General features: G+C 37.8%; 1 non-coding gene across 1 annotated transcript; it reads left to right on the top strand.

Annotated features, from left to right (window-relative positions):
- The first annotated feature begins 10847 nt into the window (after nt 1–10847).
- On the top strand, nt 10848–10919 carry TRNAA-CGC (transfer RNA alanine (anticodon CGC)). Its single transcript has one exon. It is a non-coding gene; the product is annotated as a tRNA-Ala (tRNA).
- The last annotated feature ends 7182 nt before the right edge of the window (nt 10920–18101 follow it).

Genomic DNA, 18101 nt, shown 5'->3' with positions numbered 1-18101 from the left:
GACTTGCAGAAAAATTTGTGGCATCTTGGGGGCGATATATAGATATACAGGGTGTAAACCAGAACGCTGGCAAAAACGAAGAGAGGTGATAGTCTACTGATGATTACAGATATGATACCACAAAGAGTATCAGCAGTATAAGATAGACGTTCTATAGTACAAATTCCAAAAGGAACCAAGAGTTGAACAACCGACGTACTTATAATTGAAAAAAGTGATTTTTGTTGTTCATAACACAGCTTTTATTTCACAGGAGGCAGGATCTTACATAAGTTTGTTACTTCTTAGTAAAAAACCGTCCAACAGTGGACGCATTCACGCTAATGAATTGAATTGGATCCAACGGCAGATGAACTCGGACGTCAAAAACAATAGAGTTCTTTCGGGATAGGGAATGAAAATATAGCGCCTACCTAGATATTTGAAGTAATAATAAGTTGCACTTTCTTCAATTTTATCTACATATCTTGGAGTGGCAACTGGCAATACTGGCAATACTACAGAGGACCATATATCACCTCTCGTGAGCACGTGAACAATAGCGCTCGAGTGCACGCAGCCGGCGCTTGCGCATCGCACTGCGATTCATGTGTCTTGATACTTTATGTTCAAAAGCTTTATCGTATTTTGCATTAGGTTTCATATTATTCATATATTAGTAGCTGATGCCCGCGACTTCATCTGCGTGGATTTAGGTTTTAAAAATCCCGTGGGAACTGTTTCATTTTTCGGGATAGAAATTCATGAGACATGTACCCAGAGGCAAAAGGGAGGATCTGATTGATATTTTAAGTTTATAAAGTGAACCTTCTTTAGAAATCATCATCATCACCATTGATCAACCCATCGTCGATGAGAAGAGAGTTTATGCCATAGTCCACCACACTGGCCCAGTGCGGATTGGCAGACTTGGCACACCTTGAAAGAACATTATGTAGAACGCTCAAGCATACAAATTTTCCTTCACCACATTAGAAATAGGTACCTACTGTAAACTTTTTCAAAAACAATATTCGGGGTTCGGGCGGATTGAGATTACAATACCAAAAATTTTTTTTTTGAAAATATAACAATAAAACTTAAAGCTAGCCTTATCTAATCACTATACAGATCATGCCCACATGGAATGATGCCACGAATACTGGCTGCATTTCTGCGCTGGACAGCCAGGCTGATCCTTTTCGCAAAAATGAGGCAGCCCTTCTGTCTTATCGTGGTGAAATGTCTCGTAACATTGATTAAATTCAGATGTACCTACCTACATACCTATTAATATCTTGAACATCAAATATCAAGTCTACTCCACCCACTACACACCAACGCAACTAAATACTACATGATAAACTCACCGACATGTTGCGGTCAATACAAAGCCTTTAAAAACGTCACCATCGTCTTCATATTCCCACGAACGTTAAACAATTGCAAATACACCAAAAACATTGTCCAAATACCAAGACCAATCGAGCGTGCTAAACTAACCAACCATCTCTAATCGTTAAGATTTAAGGTTGATTTTTGTTTGTATAAAATATTTTAAGATGCAGATTATAGTTTTGTAGGGTAAAGGTAGGAACCTTTACCCTATTGTAGGCATTGTCTCGGAAGTCCAAACATGGTTTGTGGCATTATTTCACGTATTGGGTTCAACTATTCCTAGCGATTTATTACCCATAACTTGTATTTGGGTGAGTGGGTGAGACGTATTAAGCTTGATCGATGCCCAAGATGTCTTTGATCCCGTGTGGGAATTCTGTTAAATACCTTATAATATTTCAGGAGCGGTTTCGAACGGTGTGTTTGAATAGGTTGTTATTGTATTTGCCGGCCTCCTTTGACGGTTAGGAATATTATTAGCATTACTAAGAACAATAGGTATACTATTTACTGAGGATAATCTAAATATATAAAAGGAAAAGGTGACTGACTGACTGACTGACTGACTGACTGACTGACTGACTGACTGATCTATCAACGTACAGCTCAAACTACTGGACGGATCGGGCTGAAATTTGGCATGCAGATAGCTATTATGACGTAGGCATCTGCTAAGAAAGGATTTCTGAAAATTCGACTCCTAAGGGGGTGAAATAGGGGTTTGAAATTTGTGTAGTCCACGCGGACGAAGTCGCGAGCATAAGCTAGTAAAAAATATGATTCTAAGCTGTTGAGACATACCTCTATACTCAAACTGGACAGACAATGATGTTCGTGGTTTCATATTCGCGTATTAAAATAAAATGAACACTTATCAGTCTTAGATTAAGGATAGGTTTACGCTAGGATGCTCTCAGGCAGGTTTCCTCATTAAATATTCAGATTTGAACAGCCTGTAAAGCCATACAATTATGTAAAAGGTAAAACTGACTGACTGATCTATCAACGCACAGCTTAAACTACTGGACGGATCGGGTTATAAAGCATGCAGATAGCTATTATGACGTAGACATCCGTTAAGAAAGGATTTTTCTTAGCGGATCGGTGGTGGTGGAAGGTGAAATAGGGGTTTGAAATTTGTGCAGTCCACGCGGACGAAGTCGCGGGCATAAGCTAGTTGAGAAGATATATGTAATGTGTAGATATATGCTGGGACCATAAAATAGTGTAGAACATATCCCCCGATCCGTGTCAATTATTCACCGACTATGGCCGAATATTAATACGCTGATCGAATCACGCGGGGCGTACTCTTTTGCATCTGTCTCTTCTCTATAAAGTTCAACCATCATGGAAAGATAAACTACAGCTATAACATAAACTTATTCATGCCACTTACCACTTACCACTTATACTTACCACTTCACTATCTCAGGGCGTAGACTTTTGCGTCTGTCTCATCATTATAAAGTTGCACTACTTACCTACATAATCAGTAAATGGGAAAGTGTGATTGTTTGTTCTTCAATCACGCCGCAAGTGACGCACGGTGCAGCGGATAGATGTTGGGGTCCCAGGGTGCTAGAATGGCGACCGTAAAGCACAGCGTTGGAAAACGAAACACAGTGATTCAGGCCGTGGCGGAAGACTATGGCGTGTAGATTGTGGCCCTACAATTATAGATCTATGCCCACTGACCCGCTGTGGACGTCTATTGGTTGATAATGATGATGATGATATTCTCTAGGTAGGTAGGTACTTCTTAACTTATCGGTTAAATACTCTACCAATCATAAATACCTATTGCAAATATTCAATCTTCATCAGAATTATCTAATTCTAATAGGTAGGTGCGTAGGTAATCCAACAGATTTTCTTTCCTTAAGAGGAAGAAGAAATTTATTGTTCACCCTGTAAAGATATTTAACGGAGTGATCGAAGAAGAAGAAATTCTAAAGAAACCCTGAAAAACTATCTATAATATAATGTAGTGGCGCACCAGCTTACAAGTGAATTCATCGATAGCTGGCGGCAGTCGCAATTGATTTCTGTTTGCCCCCTGTAATTGCGACGCGACAATTATTGTTTTGTGCGCTACTGGTTTTTCTACCATTTATATTTTTGAGGAAGTTTGTCCCGAAGATATGAATGTCTAGCACGGTCTGTGGTATTTAGGTGCATGCAAGTGCAACAGGCTCAACTAGACCGACAAACTTTCTGCAACTTTTCGTTGGAAGACTCTCCATTTCCACTAGGTGGACGGACGACATCAGACGAGTCGCAGGGAGCCGCTAGATTCAGGTGGCGCGGACCAACCCTACAAGAGACCTATGTCCAGCAGCGGACGTCTATCGGTTGATGATGATGATGAAGCCTGAGAATAGTGCACTTTACCCTAAACTACTTAGTTTCATTTTTGAATGGCTGAAATTGACATAAATATATCGCCTTTTCTTTCTGTTTTTCTCATGTTAGGAAATCTCGAAAATATTTAAAAAGCAAAACCACAAATTTCCCTAACCACAAGTATTAGGTACATACCGCAATCATATTCAACTACGAGCTAAAACTAAAACTATGCGGAAGGGGAGTCTGCTTTCACCAAAACTCTACCATCGACTTAAAATTGTACTATTAAATTCAATTGTATTACATACATTACCGTTTAAGTTAACATACTAAATAATTTTAAGTGATAAAAGCAGCAATGTATAAAATAGTAGAGCTTTCCTCACATCATATTCGAAGCTATTATGATAATAGTGCAAAGCTAAAAAATTGATATTTTATTGCGTCCGGGGTCCACTTTTTTGCGATATATTATTCTCTACTCGTCGTTTTCCATTGCCGACGACAAATTTTCCTTTTACCGCCGAAAACTTACTATTATTCTGAAAAAATGTGCTTTAGTACCCTGTAATAGGGATTTACGGTTATTTTTGTGACGTTTTGAGGGCAAAAAAGGTTTCGTAGGTTGAGAACGCGTAGTCACACGCACGGCCGAGTAGTATATCATCTCGTTTGAACAAATGGCAGCCAGTATCTTTTGTGGCGGCGTAATCTAGTAAGAATAAACAGCGGGGTCGGTTTGAGGAATCTCTAAAGGGACTCCATTTGCATTCCACAGGAATTCTTCCGTGAGATGAATCCGCTGATACGGCACAGGTTGAGCGGAAATGGCATAATGGAAAAACAGCTTTGGTAGAGTATGACAATGGGGAGTTAATAATTTACTGATGAAATAAGGTAACGTAACCTATTTACGTTACCTTATTTCATCAGTAAATTATTAACTGTGTGTGTTTCCAGTGATGACATATGGGTCCGAGACATGGTCGCTAACTATGGGCCTCATAAGAAAGCTCAGAGTCACTCAGTGGGCGATGGAGAGAGCTATGCTTGGAGTTTCTCTAGGTGATCGAATCAGAAATGAGGAGATCCGTAGGAGAACTAGAGTAACCGACATATCAACGGGTTGCGAAGCTGAAGTGGCAATGGGCAGGGCACATAGTTCGTACAACCGATAGACGTTGGGGTCCTAAGGTGCTGGAATGGCGACCTCGCACCGGAAGACGCAGCGTTGGAAGACCCCTACTAGGTGGACGGACGACATCAGACTAGTCGCAGGGAGCTGCTGGATCCAGGCGGCGCAAGACCGTGGCGTGTGGAAGTCCCTACAAGAGACCTATGTCCAGCAGTGGACATCTATTGGTTGATGATGATGATGATGATGAATCTATTTACGTCCACAGCTGAACAGAGATTTCCTCTAAATATCACACAATGTTAGAAATAACTCATTCGGTAAAATAAGTTTGGACTGAGGAATTAATCAGTCCTAACTCCAAAATAGAAATATACTCCAAAATATGAAGCTATTTATACCTAACTTCAACATGTTTGTCCGTACCTCAAAAGGAAAAACGGAACCCAAATAGGATCACTTTGTTGTCTATCTGTCTGTCAAGAAACCTATAGGTAGGGTATACTTTCCGTTGACCTAGAATCGTGAAATTAGGCAGGATGGAATGTCTTATAGAAGACATACGGGGAAAAATCTGAAAACCGTGAATTTATGGTTACATCACACAAAAAAAAATTAAATTGTGCTTATGAACTAATAATTAGTATTTTCAATTTTCAAAGTAAGATAACTAGGTATATCAATTTGGGTATCATATTAAAGGACTTTACCTGTGCATTCTAAAACAAATTTTTATTTATTTTTATGCATCATAATTTTTGAATTATCGTGCAAAATGTCGAAAAAATACGACTGTAGTACGGAACTCTCGGTGCGTGAGCCTGACTCGCACTTGACCAGTTTTTTAAATAAAAGCTTGTAAAAACAATAGAACTCCAGTGTTATTAGCAAATTGATCCGCGGCTGCCGTGTCCCGTGTCCCGTATCCCACCATTCTCCAATAAATCACAAACACACTAATGTCACATTGCTTACGACAAATTTCACGCGCCAATGCCTCTGTTAATGTGGCCCAAATTGGACTCACTACAATTTCTTATTGGTTTCCGACTGGAAGTATTTGATTTGATGGAATATGGTTTCAAACCTTTCGCTAGAATTTCAATTCGATTAAAAGAAAAAAAAAGTTAATATTGGGGTGTGTAAGGAAATATTACTGCGACGGAATGGTTCAAATTCTATAAAAAATACCAATAGAGAGAGAGCCAGCGCGTGCCAGACCTTCCTTATTTTATAAAAGCTAAAAGTTTCTCTGCGTATTGTCCGTAACACTGGGATGAACGTTTGTTTGGATCATGGTGGCTTTGGAAGATAACAAAAAATCTTTGTAAAAATTTGTAAAAAAATCTTATGTTAAAGTATAAAGTCTAATTTTTTATATTATTTTCTTCGGAGTAGTATTAGAAATTACGTCATGCATTGCCGCAAGACCCAGCGTTGGACGACCTCCGACTAGGTAGTCGGACGACATCAGACGAGTCGCAGGGAGCCGCTGGATTCAGGCGGCGCAAGACCATGGCGTCCCTACAAGAGACCTATGTCCAGCAGTGGACGTCTATCGGTTGATGATGATGATGATGATGAATAGAGGAATAACTGCGAAAACTTTAAGGCACCTATATACGTACTCGTCCTAACGGGCGTATAATATGTTTTCTCAAGCTGTGATATACTAAGCGTATAGGCAAGTTATAGTAACCGGGCAGGTAATGCGGTAACATTCGTACATCTTCCCTTTTATCTGCTATACCACGGTTCACATGTGGCTGCTGTATTTTACTGTATATTTTCTCCACAAAAGTTTTTATAAGTACGAAATACAGGCAAGAAAAATTGCATTTCATAAAGAATCATCATGATCAACAACAACACACTTTCGCATTTATTATATGGGTACTGATTCAAGCTTTCTGGGCAGGGCAGTAGGCAAATAGTTACAAAAACCGATAGACGTTGGAATCCCAAGGTGCTGGAATGGCGACCTCGCGCTAGAAGCCGTAGTGTTGGTATACCCCTCACTAGGTGGACAGGTGGCATCAAACAAGTCGCAAGGAGCCACTGGATTCAGGAGGCTGAAGACCGCGTGTGGTAATCCGTACAAGAGACCAACAGTGGACGTCTATCCGTTGACCATGATAATGTTGATGTAGCTTGCTTGCAAGAATATTTCTAAATGGTTTAATTGGAGTACCAAAAAGTGTTTTTAATCACAACTCACACCACATTAAACAAAAGAAAAGAGGAATTCTATCAGAAGTGATTCAGAATCTGAATCGTTTATGACAACATGATTACTCTGTTACTGCGTTCCAATTAGAATGTGGATTTAAATTTTTTAGTTTTAATTTAGATTTAAGTTTTTTTAAATATATCTACAACCAATACTATTTAAAATAATTACAGTATCATTAGAACGTTTATTGTTTTATCTAAAATACAAATATACTTATTTATTTCTGTAAACAGATAGGTATCTACAGATTTTGCAATTTTTTAATAATAGTCAAGGAAGGTCGAATGGTCTATATCGATAAAAATTAGATTTTTCTGTCAAACTTATGCCACAATTTTTGTACCGTACTACAGAGTGCAATTCTGAGAGTGTACTCCAATCTACGCTGTAATATCGAATCGTGCACAGCAAGGCGAGCGAGACGCACATACAATTTCACGAGGAGTGCGAGAGAGAGGGGCAACGTCTCGAGATGACCAACGCCAGTTAGGGGTCAGGGGTGAATGCTCTGGGATTCTGGTTCGGCATGAGCCAGAGGCAAGGTTTGGGTAACTGTGCTGGTAATGGGTCATTGTGGCTTACTCGCATGTCAGGTAGCTTTTGATTCGGTAACCTATCTGATACACCTAACCTAACTAGTTAACTACATGTTTAATTTTGCATGCCATACATACCTACTTAGGCAAAATGTGAGAGACTATCCATCAATGTACTGTGTACCTACTCACATTCGGCAAAGTACCTAAATCATTTTATTTCTCATAAAAGTACGACTTATATACAGTACTGACATCGACCTTTAGAATGAGATAGCAGATTTGTAGAGCGTTGTCGCTGTCGTTGAGACCGACAAAACGTCACACCTTATATTCATAAAAATAAATAAAAATCTGTTTTGGAATGTACAGCTAAAGCTCTTTTATAATATGATACCCCACTTGGTATAGTTAGCTCACTTTGAAAATACTAATTATTAATTATTATTTATATTTAACACAATTTAATTATTTTTTGTGATACTATAACCACAAATTTACGGTTTTTGGATTTATTCCTTTACTTCTGCTTTAAGATCTACCTACCTACCAAATTTCATGATTCTAGGTCAACGGGAAGTACCTACCATATAGGTTTCCTTGACAGACACGGCGCACGGACAGACGGACATACAGACAGACAACAAAATGATCCTACAAGGGTTCCTTTTTCCTTTTTGAGTACGGAACCCTAAAAACTAGATTTTTTAGAGCATTTCAACTTTACATTATGTACTTCATGTACTTTATCATCATAAACAAGCTCGCGACTTCATCCGCGTGGACTACAAAAATTTCAAACCTCTATTTCACCCCCTAGGGGTTGAATTTTTAAAAATCCTTTCTTAGCGGATGCCTACGGATAGCTATCTGCGTGCCAAATTTGAGCTCGGTCCGTCCAGTAGTTTAAGCTGTGCATTGATAGATCAGTCAGTACCTAGCCTTTTTTGTTTATATATTTAGATGTACCTACTTCATCTAAAAAATAAAACAACAAACAACAGGAAAAATTCAGTTACATAATGCTTTGAAAAACCCCAACAAACCCGTGATTTTTGACCCAATTTGTGCAACCCTGATACAGGGGTGTCAATACCGCAAGTATAATTATAAAGTGACGTCTGACGTAACCGGGGGTTTCGACCAAGGGGTGCAACAAAGGACTGTAATCATTTTGATGTGATTTTCACGCATCGCCGCGCAAGGATGTGGTTATAAAGCTTTCTTTGCTACCTATCATGTATATAGGATACATGGACGGACGAAGTCACACCATACTTACATGTTCATTTTTTCCATTTTAGTAGGTACGGAACCCAAATTATTAATTCTATTCGAATAAAACCTGTAGTTGACGTTGTTGTAGGTGCATACTTTAGGTGTTTTTCAGCTGCTAAACGATCTTAGCGAGGCAAGGATTCTTCCTATAGTCTCGCTAGGCAATTAAATCAAACAATGATTCATTTATTTACCTTATAATGGTCAAGTCTACTGTGACATTAGACCAGTGGCCCTACCGCGGTTGTTTGACAGCTACAATGTCACGATCGCAATCATCTCTGATTGGTTAATGCTCGCTCACTATTGGCCACAATGCATTGTTGCGACAAGAACCGCACAAATTCAGCCAATCAGAACAATTGAGATTGTAATAATGATTGATGCAGGTTTTAGACAATCGCCCTACCGGTTTCGACCTAATTAAGCGGAGCAGAGAGGATTTTTCTCAGTCATTTTCTCATATCAGTAATCATCAGTACTATCACCTGTCTTCGTTTTTGCCAGCGTTCTGATTACACGCTGTATAATATTTAAATAACATAATTAATTTAAATTAAATTAACCATCCTCAATATTATTGTTTGTCTAATTTTAATTTATCACTATTAAATCAGTGCTTGTTTTAAATCGGCAAAACTGCACTGTGGTTTATTTCGGCATATCTCTCATCAAAACGGATTTAATATTTTCCCTAATTAAAAGGCCGCACTGCAAAAACATTTGTCTCGATAACGTACCGTATAGTCTAAGAGACGGATACAAAAACTCTTTTGGAATGAATCAATGTAAAAAAAATGCATGTTGATATTATTATGATCAAAATAAATACTTTAGATAACAAAATTAAAAATGAACTAACTAGATTTAATTTAAAATATAAGCTAAAATCCTATTAAATTAACAAATTGTAACGATCCCCATTTTTGTATCAAATGCAATGTAATAAGTGCTTCTATAAACAATGTAAATTGTTTACAGAAGCACTATTATTATGTATTAAGAAGTAGACGGAGTGACACACTTTTTAAACCTTCGTGGTTTTTTGCTGTGTCGAAATTGGATTGGATTGATTCTTTATGTTGGTAATTTAAAAAAAAATTAAATGATTAAATATATATTTTTAAGAAAACTTACAAAAAAACAAGACTTACATACTTATATTTAAAAAAGCAAAACAATTTCAATAAATCTCTTATTGCTATTTATTTAAATTGTTGACTTACCTAGGCTACTATCCCGGAAAATCAAAAAGTTCAAACGGGATCCACGCGGATGAAGTCGCGGGCATCAGCTAGTCTAAATATATAAAAGGAAAAGGTGACTGACTGACTGACTGATCTATCAACGCACAGCTTAAACCACTGGACGGATCGGGCTGAACTTTGGCTATTATGACGTAGGCATCCGCTAAGAAAGGGTTTTTGAAAATTCAACCATAAGGGAGAGAAATAGGGGTCTGAAATTTGTATAGTCCACGCGGACGAAGTCACGACTATAAGCTAGTTTAAATATAATATTAATTAGTAGGTATGTATTACATATACGTAGAAAAGTGATCAACAAAACTACAAAACTCTGATCCATCTCTTGAACTACAATCAAGTTTGTTTTAATAATAACAAGCGGCCGGATTAACTTTTGATGCCATCTAGTGGTGTTCATGAGAACTTTAAAAAGCTGCAACATTTTTTTATTGCAGTTTAACAACGCAGTTATAAAATCAACTTCATCTTAAAATTTTATTAACTTTGTTAATATTTCAAAATTCATATTTATAAATTATGTAGGTATTTTTTAAATAACAATATTTAATAATAAAAGTAATTTTATATGAGGACAAAAGTAAAAAAACATTTTTTTTTTATCCTATCATGAAATTAATGATGTTATAAACTGATCCCAAAGAGTGATCCTAAAATTGGAAGCTTCGTTACCCGGGGGTGTAACTCAGTGGTAGAGTGTCTGCTTCGCATGCTGAAAGTCCTGGGTTCAAATCCCAGCACCTCCAAAGATATTTTTCAATTTTTTTTTTAATTCAACTTTGACTTTCATGCAGTTTATGAGTCATTTTTAAATAGCAACCCTTTGATTTTTGCACATGTAGGTCGCTTAACAATCTCAATATTTTACATACAATTGCAGTTTTGTTAAATAGTAGGTACAAGAATTGGGAAATCGGGACAGGTTTTCGGTTATAAGTACGGGCTCTTATTAGGCCTTTTATAGGCTGGGATTCGATCCGAAAAAGAAAATTCGCGAAGAAACCTACGTGCGTGAGAGTTGTCCATAATGTTCTCAGAGGTGTGTGAAGTCTGCCAATCCGTACTATAAGATGATGATGTATATCATATATCGTAGATGATGGCATAAACTGTTCTCAAAATAAAATGCTCTAGTGTTCAATCAAAAATCTACTTAATACATGCGTACGCTATGCCTCAAATTGCGAACTTTCTCCAATTTTAAGTCTGAATTATTATAAAATATTAATAGCTTTGTGACGTTATTTCAATTTGCGGTAAATTAAAATAACGACACAAGACCAGGTGCGCGCGCCAATCAGTCACAACTCAAAAGCATAACCAGAAAATAAAGTATTTATTAAAATATCGTTCCAGTAATGAGCGGCGTGCCACGCGCCGGCTGTCCGCTCTATTGATTCAAGAAATCATTGCTATTACTTCACGAGCTTCCTGGCGCACCGGGCTACGTTACCAGCACGAGAGGTCCCTGGTTCGATTTCCGGTTGGTACAGGCCTTTTTACGATTCCGTAGCCAAATGGCAAAAAACGGAACCCTTATAGATTCGTCATGTCTGTCTATCTGTCTGTCCGTCCGTAGGTATGTCACAGCCGCTTTTTTCCGAAACTATAAGAGCTATATACTTACTGTTGAAACTTGGTAAGTAGATGTATCATCAGGGAGTGGACTGGCATTAAAACAGTCGGAGAACTATTCCGCCTAGCCATGGACAGGGAGAAGTTTAAAAAACTGACTGCTGACCTTCAGTAATGGAGAGGCACTAGAAGAAGAAGAAGTAGATGTATTCTGTGAACCGCATTAAGATTTTCACACAAAAACAGAAAAAAAAACAATAAATTTTGGTGGTTCCCCATACTTAGAACTGAAACTCAATTTTTTTTTTCAACCAACCCATACGTGTGGGGTATTATGGATAGGTCTCCAAAAATGATATTGAGATTTTTAATATAATTTTTTTCTAAACAGAATAGTTTGCGCGAGAGACACTTCCAAAGTGGTAAAATGTGTGTGTCCCCCCCCCCCCTGTAACTTCTAAAATAAGAGAATGTTAAAACTAAACAAAATATATGATGTACATTACCATGCAAACTTCCACCGAAAATAAAAATTAAAACCGACCGAAAATAAAATTGGTTTGAGCGAGATCTAGTAAGTAGTTTTTGATTTATCGAGTTTTTGAGCGATGACAATAGGACGGCGCCATAGACTTAATTTTTTTTTGCTAGGTATATCTACCTTATCGAACGAGTAACTACCGAATGTGGTTCGTGTAATATTGAGTGGGTATCACCCGTTCGGTTAATCCCTCCTAGTTTATTATTCCATTTGGTCTGACATTTCAGTTGGGACTTGGGAGTCTATCAACAATTTATTATGTACTACCTACGTGTCGGGCACATGGACTGTTGGACTTAAAGCTTGAAAAATTTAGTGATACAACCTTTGGTCTTACGTCCTCGCATCATACATGATACAGGAATATTAGAGGTAGGTATGTATTCTAGAGCGTAAATCTAATTAGAATTTATTGGATGTTTAATGGGGCCGATTTTTTTGTAGACAATCTCAAAACTAAAAACTAAATTAGCAGGTCTAAATCTAGTGCTATCCTTTTCCACACGCAACATTATGAAACGGATAGCAATATATTTAGACGAGCCATTTTAGTTTAGTTTAGAGAGTGTGTACAAAAGAATTAGGCACATTTTCTATCTTAAATAATATTTTATTCACAAAAACATACAATTCTATTAAATAAACTTAAATCTAAAGTAAAAGAAACAACTATAAATTAAAACTAAAATTTAATTAAATTAAATCTAAAACCTCATCGAGACCACCGCAGCGAGGCATTGTACCCAAGATGCTTGGCAGCATTACCCCTTTGGATGGCCAAACTAATTCTTTGACCAAGGTAGCTGCCAGCTCTCGGGTCCCCGGTTGACTCGATAACTCTTTTCGCAATTTCTTCAAAAAGAGTTTGAATGTACATTTGTACATCCGGGAACAACAAAATGTCATGTACTTAGATGAAGTAATTCAGCTTACATATAATATTTTTATTTTGAAAAATACAGGATTAATATTACTTATGGTGTATATATATAGGTTTTGAGATGGCGGGCCAGATATAGGAACGGATTACAGCTGGAAATCGAACCGCGACTCAATTTCCTGTACGACACTTTTCACTTGCGTAACTTGAAGTCTGTATTTTCAATTCGGTTTGTCAAACGGATGATAACATACCTACTCGTTCCTCTTCCTTACACGAGATGCTATAATATAATATATAACTTAGTAAGCTGTGGTAGCCTAGTGGTTAGGATGTCCGCCTTCTAGTCGGAGGTCGGGGGTTTCCACCTCTTACTTTTTGGAGTTATTTGCGTTTTAAGTAATTAAATATCACTTTCATTAACGGTGAATCGTGAGGAAACCTGCATGCCTGAGAGTTCTCCATAATGTTCTCAAAGGTGTGTGAAATCTACTAATTCGCACATGGCCAGCGTGGTAGACTATGGCCAAAACTCTTCTCACTCTGAGAAGAGTCCTGTGCTCTGTAATGAGCAGACGATAGGTTGATCATGATGATGATGTAGCTTAGCTGCTTTTTTCTTAGTTTGCTTAAAAGATACTTAAACACCTTACCTTTGAATTTTTTTGGAGAAAATCGTAAGTGACGTGATTTTCCCGGCGCTTTAGACGTTCTGGAGTCTTGGAGTTGATTTTTCACTTGTCTCAAGATTTCATTGTAAGTTCGCGCTATGGGCCGCGGTATAATAGTGCGCCTGTTACGCATTTTGCAGCAAGAAGTTATTTACCTTTTCTTCAACATAAGCAAAACCCTGGGAAAAACTAACGCCTACTGATAATAGCTATCTATGTGCCAAATTATAGCCCGATCTGTCTGTGCGTTGATAGAACAGTCAGACAGTCAGCTTTTCCATTGATGCCTGCGACTTCATCCGCATGGATTTAGGTTTTTTAAATCCTATAGGGGTATGAGGTACGGAACCCTAAAACCTAAGCTTTTCGCAAGACTTCAACTATTTTAATCCCGTCAAGTCGGGTGTCTATGATGGCGTTTGCAGCGCGGGGGTGCGGGACGAGGGGTGAGGGGCGACGGGACAAATTGTGCGTGCTCATGGGAAATCTACGGTTATTAGCTGTCAATCATCACAGATCGAATCGCTCCCCGTACCTACTTACTTAGCGGTGGTGTGGAGATCAGAAAATGTCGTGCTGTGATTTGTTTTATTACTTAGGTACTACTTATTTATCATTTATTTATTTATAAGTAGAAGGTATTATCGCTAAATAAACTTTTGTTCTGTTCTCGACTCTTGCGTTTCGAACATGACACCGTCTCATCAATGGTTCTAGTGTTAGATAAGTACGTAGGTACAGAACGAAAAATTCTACTGCTAACTACCTGACTTACTAGGTAATTGGGTCATCGAACTATGTGCCTCGCCCATAACTACTTCGCAACCCTTTAAACTATGTCGTTTATTTATCTGGTTCTTCTATGGATCTCCTTATTTGTTTTTTTTTTTAAAGAATATTAGCCATCTTAAATGACAAATATTCCCCTTTCCTTTCCAACTAAACGTCAGGCTTGTGCTAGGAGTAGGTACGACAATATTGCAACGGGCGGGGTTTGAACCGTCGACCTTTCGGTTTTCGGTCCACTCCTTTACCGGTTGAACTATTTAGGCTGATTTGTTCATGTAGACTTTACTTAATAAGCTTCTCCATCACCCGCTGACTGACTCTTGAGCTTTCTTATGAACCCGTGTAGTTAGCAACCATGTCTCGAATCTGTATAGGTACCTATATCATGGCAGCTGGCAACACGCACAATTCGAAGACTTTCTTATCTTCAGGCATTGGCCAATATTGGCCAAGAAAACATCTTGAAGATCCAACCGGAAATCGCACGTAGGATTTCTTATCTTTTGCTTTTCAATGAAGATTACATAAACATTATGCAAACCTGGTTAATCCGTTAACACCACTTTGGCAAAACACGAGCGAATCCGGGCGAGATTATAAATATAAATGAATTCCTATCTGCCGCGTTAAATATTAATGATCATCCCCATTACTTTGAGAGCTTCTACGGACAGACAAAAGGTGGTTGCGGACCTAAAGCTGTTCTACTAGAAGCGCCAAGCAAAAAAATTTAGTATTTACTGTACAAAAATCTTATGGGGAAAACATCTAGCCTAAATAATGTGCCTAGTCTAGACAATGTACATAATTTTTTTGGTTGAATTGCGTACGATTTTAAACAGGTATTTAGAGGCCGTTTGATAGAATCTGTACAGGTTGCAAGTTGGTGTCTTTATTAGCCAACCCAAACTCAGACGGAGCTTGCAATGTATTCAGATTATTACAGAGTAAGTAACATTATTGTAAAATATTATTGTATTTAAAGGTACGATAAGGCTGGCATTCGGCAATGTAAAAGCTTTTAAATAAAAGATTTTAGAAAATTCGCTAAAATGACTGATTCGTAAGCAATAAGTACATGTCAGCTCTGATTAGTAGTTAAAAGATAACACGCGTTGTCTTGCACATAATTATGACTTTAAATAGGCACGAGTATATAACAAGATTATTGGCAAGATTGCAACTTAAGTAATGTTAATTGAAAAGAGTAACTTGCCTGATCTTATCAGTAGAATCTGCTTTCTAAATCGATTGTAGTCTTCAGCGCTTAAAATAATGAAATAATTAATGGTTGGGTAGATATTTTCACGGAAAATTTCTGACATCAGAAAGCATTTCTTTTTTACGTAGTCTACGTCCTTTCCCGGGATATAAGCTAGCTCTTTATCAAATTTCATCAAAATCTATTGAACTTTTGGCCCGTGAAAAGCTAGCAGACAGACAGACACACTTTCGCATTTATAATATTACCATGGATTCATCAAATGCCTCGACAACAAAAAAACAGAAGCCACATCCAGTTAACTTTTCTTTTCTACATCAATGAACACTCGCAGCATCTTCGACACTAATCATAAGGGCATTGGCTAAAAGGCAATAAATCTGCCCCATCCACTATAAATCACAACGCACTACTAATTACTACTAAGATACCATGAAATTACTCTTGAAGTGCTGCTCAAGTAATGGTTTATCTATTGTAGTTTCACTTTTAGAAAGTTAATGTAAAAATATAATGTTCTTGATAAGCTTTTCTTAGTAAAAGTTGTCTTAGGGTTGATTTTACAATCGCCAAATTAACTTTTAAAAGCCGTAATAATCTAGTGTTCAAAGTCAAAGTCAAATAATTTATTTAAAATAGGTAATAAATTACAATTTTTGATGGTCGGTTGTTGGATTTGTAAGATGATATTATTTGTCTGTCTGTCTGCTAGCTTTTCAAGGCCCAACAGAATGTGATGAAATTTGGTACAGAGTTAGCGTAAATCCCGGGGTCTTGGACATAGGCTACTTTTTATCCCGGAAAATTAAAGAGTTCCCATGGGATTTTTAAAAACCTAAATCCACGCGGACGAAGTCGCGGGCATCATCTAGTCAATAAACATGAGAGACACTGATTGAACATTGTGTATGTCTAAACTCTATAACCCATTAACACAACAGTATTGTGTTTCGTCATTAGGGGCCGTGGCGTATTAAGTAATACACAACACAATGAAAGGGTTATCGAGATTATGTGATAATGGTAATGCCTTGATTGCTGCGGCTTTGTGGCCACAGTGTGTAAACAGCCTTAAATCTATACGTCTTATGCGTAAAGGGTTAAATTATAGTATTACTAGCTGATGCCCGCGACTTCATATGCGTGGATTTAGATCTTAAAAAATCCCTTGGGAACTCTTTGATTTTCCGAGATAAACCAGCAAACCAACAAACAAACACACTTTCGCATTTATAATAAGGGTAGTGATAATAATATCAACTAATCAATCAATCAGCCTGTTTGCGCCCACTGCTGGACATAGGCCTTCCGGAGAGTCACCACTCAAGGTCCTCATCCATCCATTTCTCGCTACCTTCCTAAGGTCATTAGTTGAGCGGGTCGTTCCACACTGCGCTTGTCGCCACGCACGCAAGGTCCTCATCCACTCATGACTCATTTCCCGCTATCTTCTTAAAGTCATTAGTCCAGCGAGTTGGAGGTCGTTCCACACTGCGCTTTCTGCTGCGCGGTCTATACTCCAGCATACGTCTGCCCCAGCGGCCGTCGGCTCTACGACAGTTCTGTTACACAATATACTTAACACTAGTGACAGAATTTAATATAACTTTGTAAGTTTTGATTGCCAGACAAAGGACCCCATAAGAATTTAAATTAATTAAACGTACAGTTATAGTAGTTCTCATTGATGGCGTGACAACGTGACCATTTGTCACGCTCGCGTGTCTTGTCACGCGTTAATTGGAGGCGCTGTATGATGACAAATGACCCGGTCACATATAGTGAGATATTTCAACGTCACGGTAGTAACAGATAGGAAAATGCTAAAAAAGTCCTATTGAAAATAAAAATTGGCAGTTAGTGGGGACTGGCGACACAAGGGGAAACTTAAAACTAAGTATTAAAAAAATTAGGAGGCACTCCGAGTACCGGAAGTAGTCATCAAATTATTTGTATAGCGGTAGTTTATGGGGCTAGAATTCTATATTCATTATTATTTATTTTCCAAGAAATTACGTTAAAAATACGTTATGTTAAAAAATTCAAAAATATTTGTCGTTTACGCATTGTTAGGTCATTATTCGCTTTCCGTACAGCGTAACGTTAATAATTATTAATTATGTCAAAAATAAAAAAATCTTGATTTTTAAATTATTCTCTTTAATAATTAATTCTAGCCCCATAAACTACCGCTATAGAACAAATCACAGACCCTATCCTGCCAATGCACCGAATTTCACACCATTTCTT

Source organism: Maniola hyperantus, chromosome 17 (genome assembly GCF_902806685.2).
Source record: "Maniola hyperantus chromosome 17, iAphHyp1.2, whole genome shotgun sequence".
Lineage (NCBI taxonomy): Eukaryota > Metazoa > Arthropoda > Insecta > Lepidoptera > Nymphalidae > Maniola > Maniola hyperantus.
This window is presented reverse-complemented; position numbering and strand designations above follow the sequence as displayed.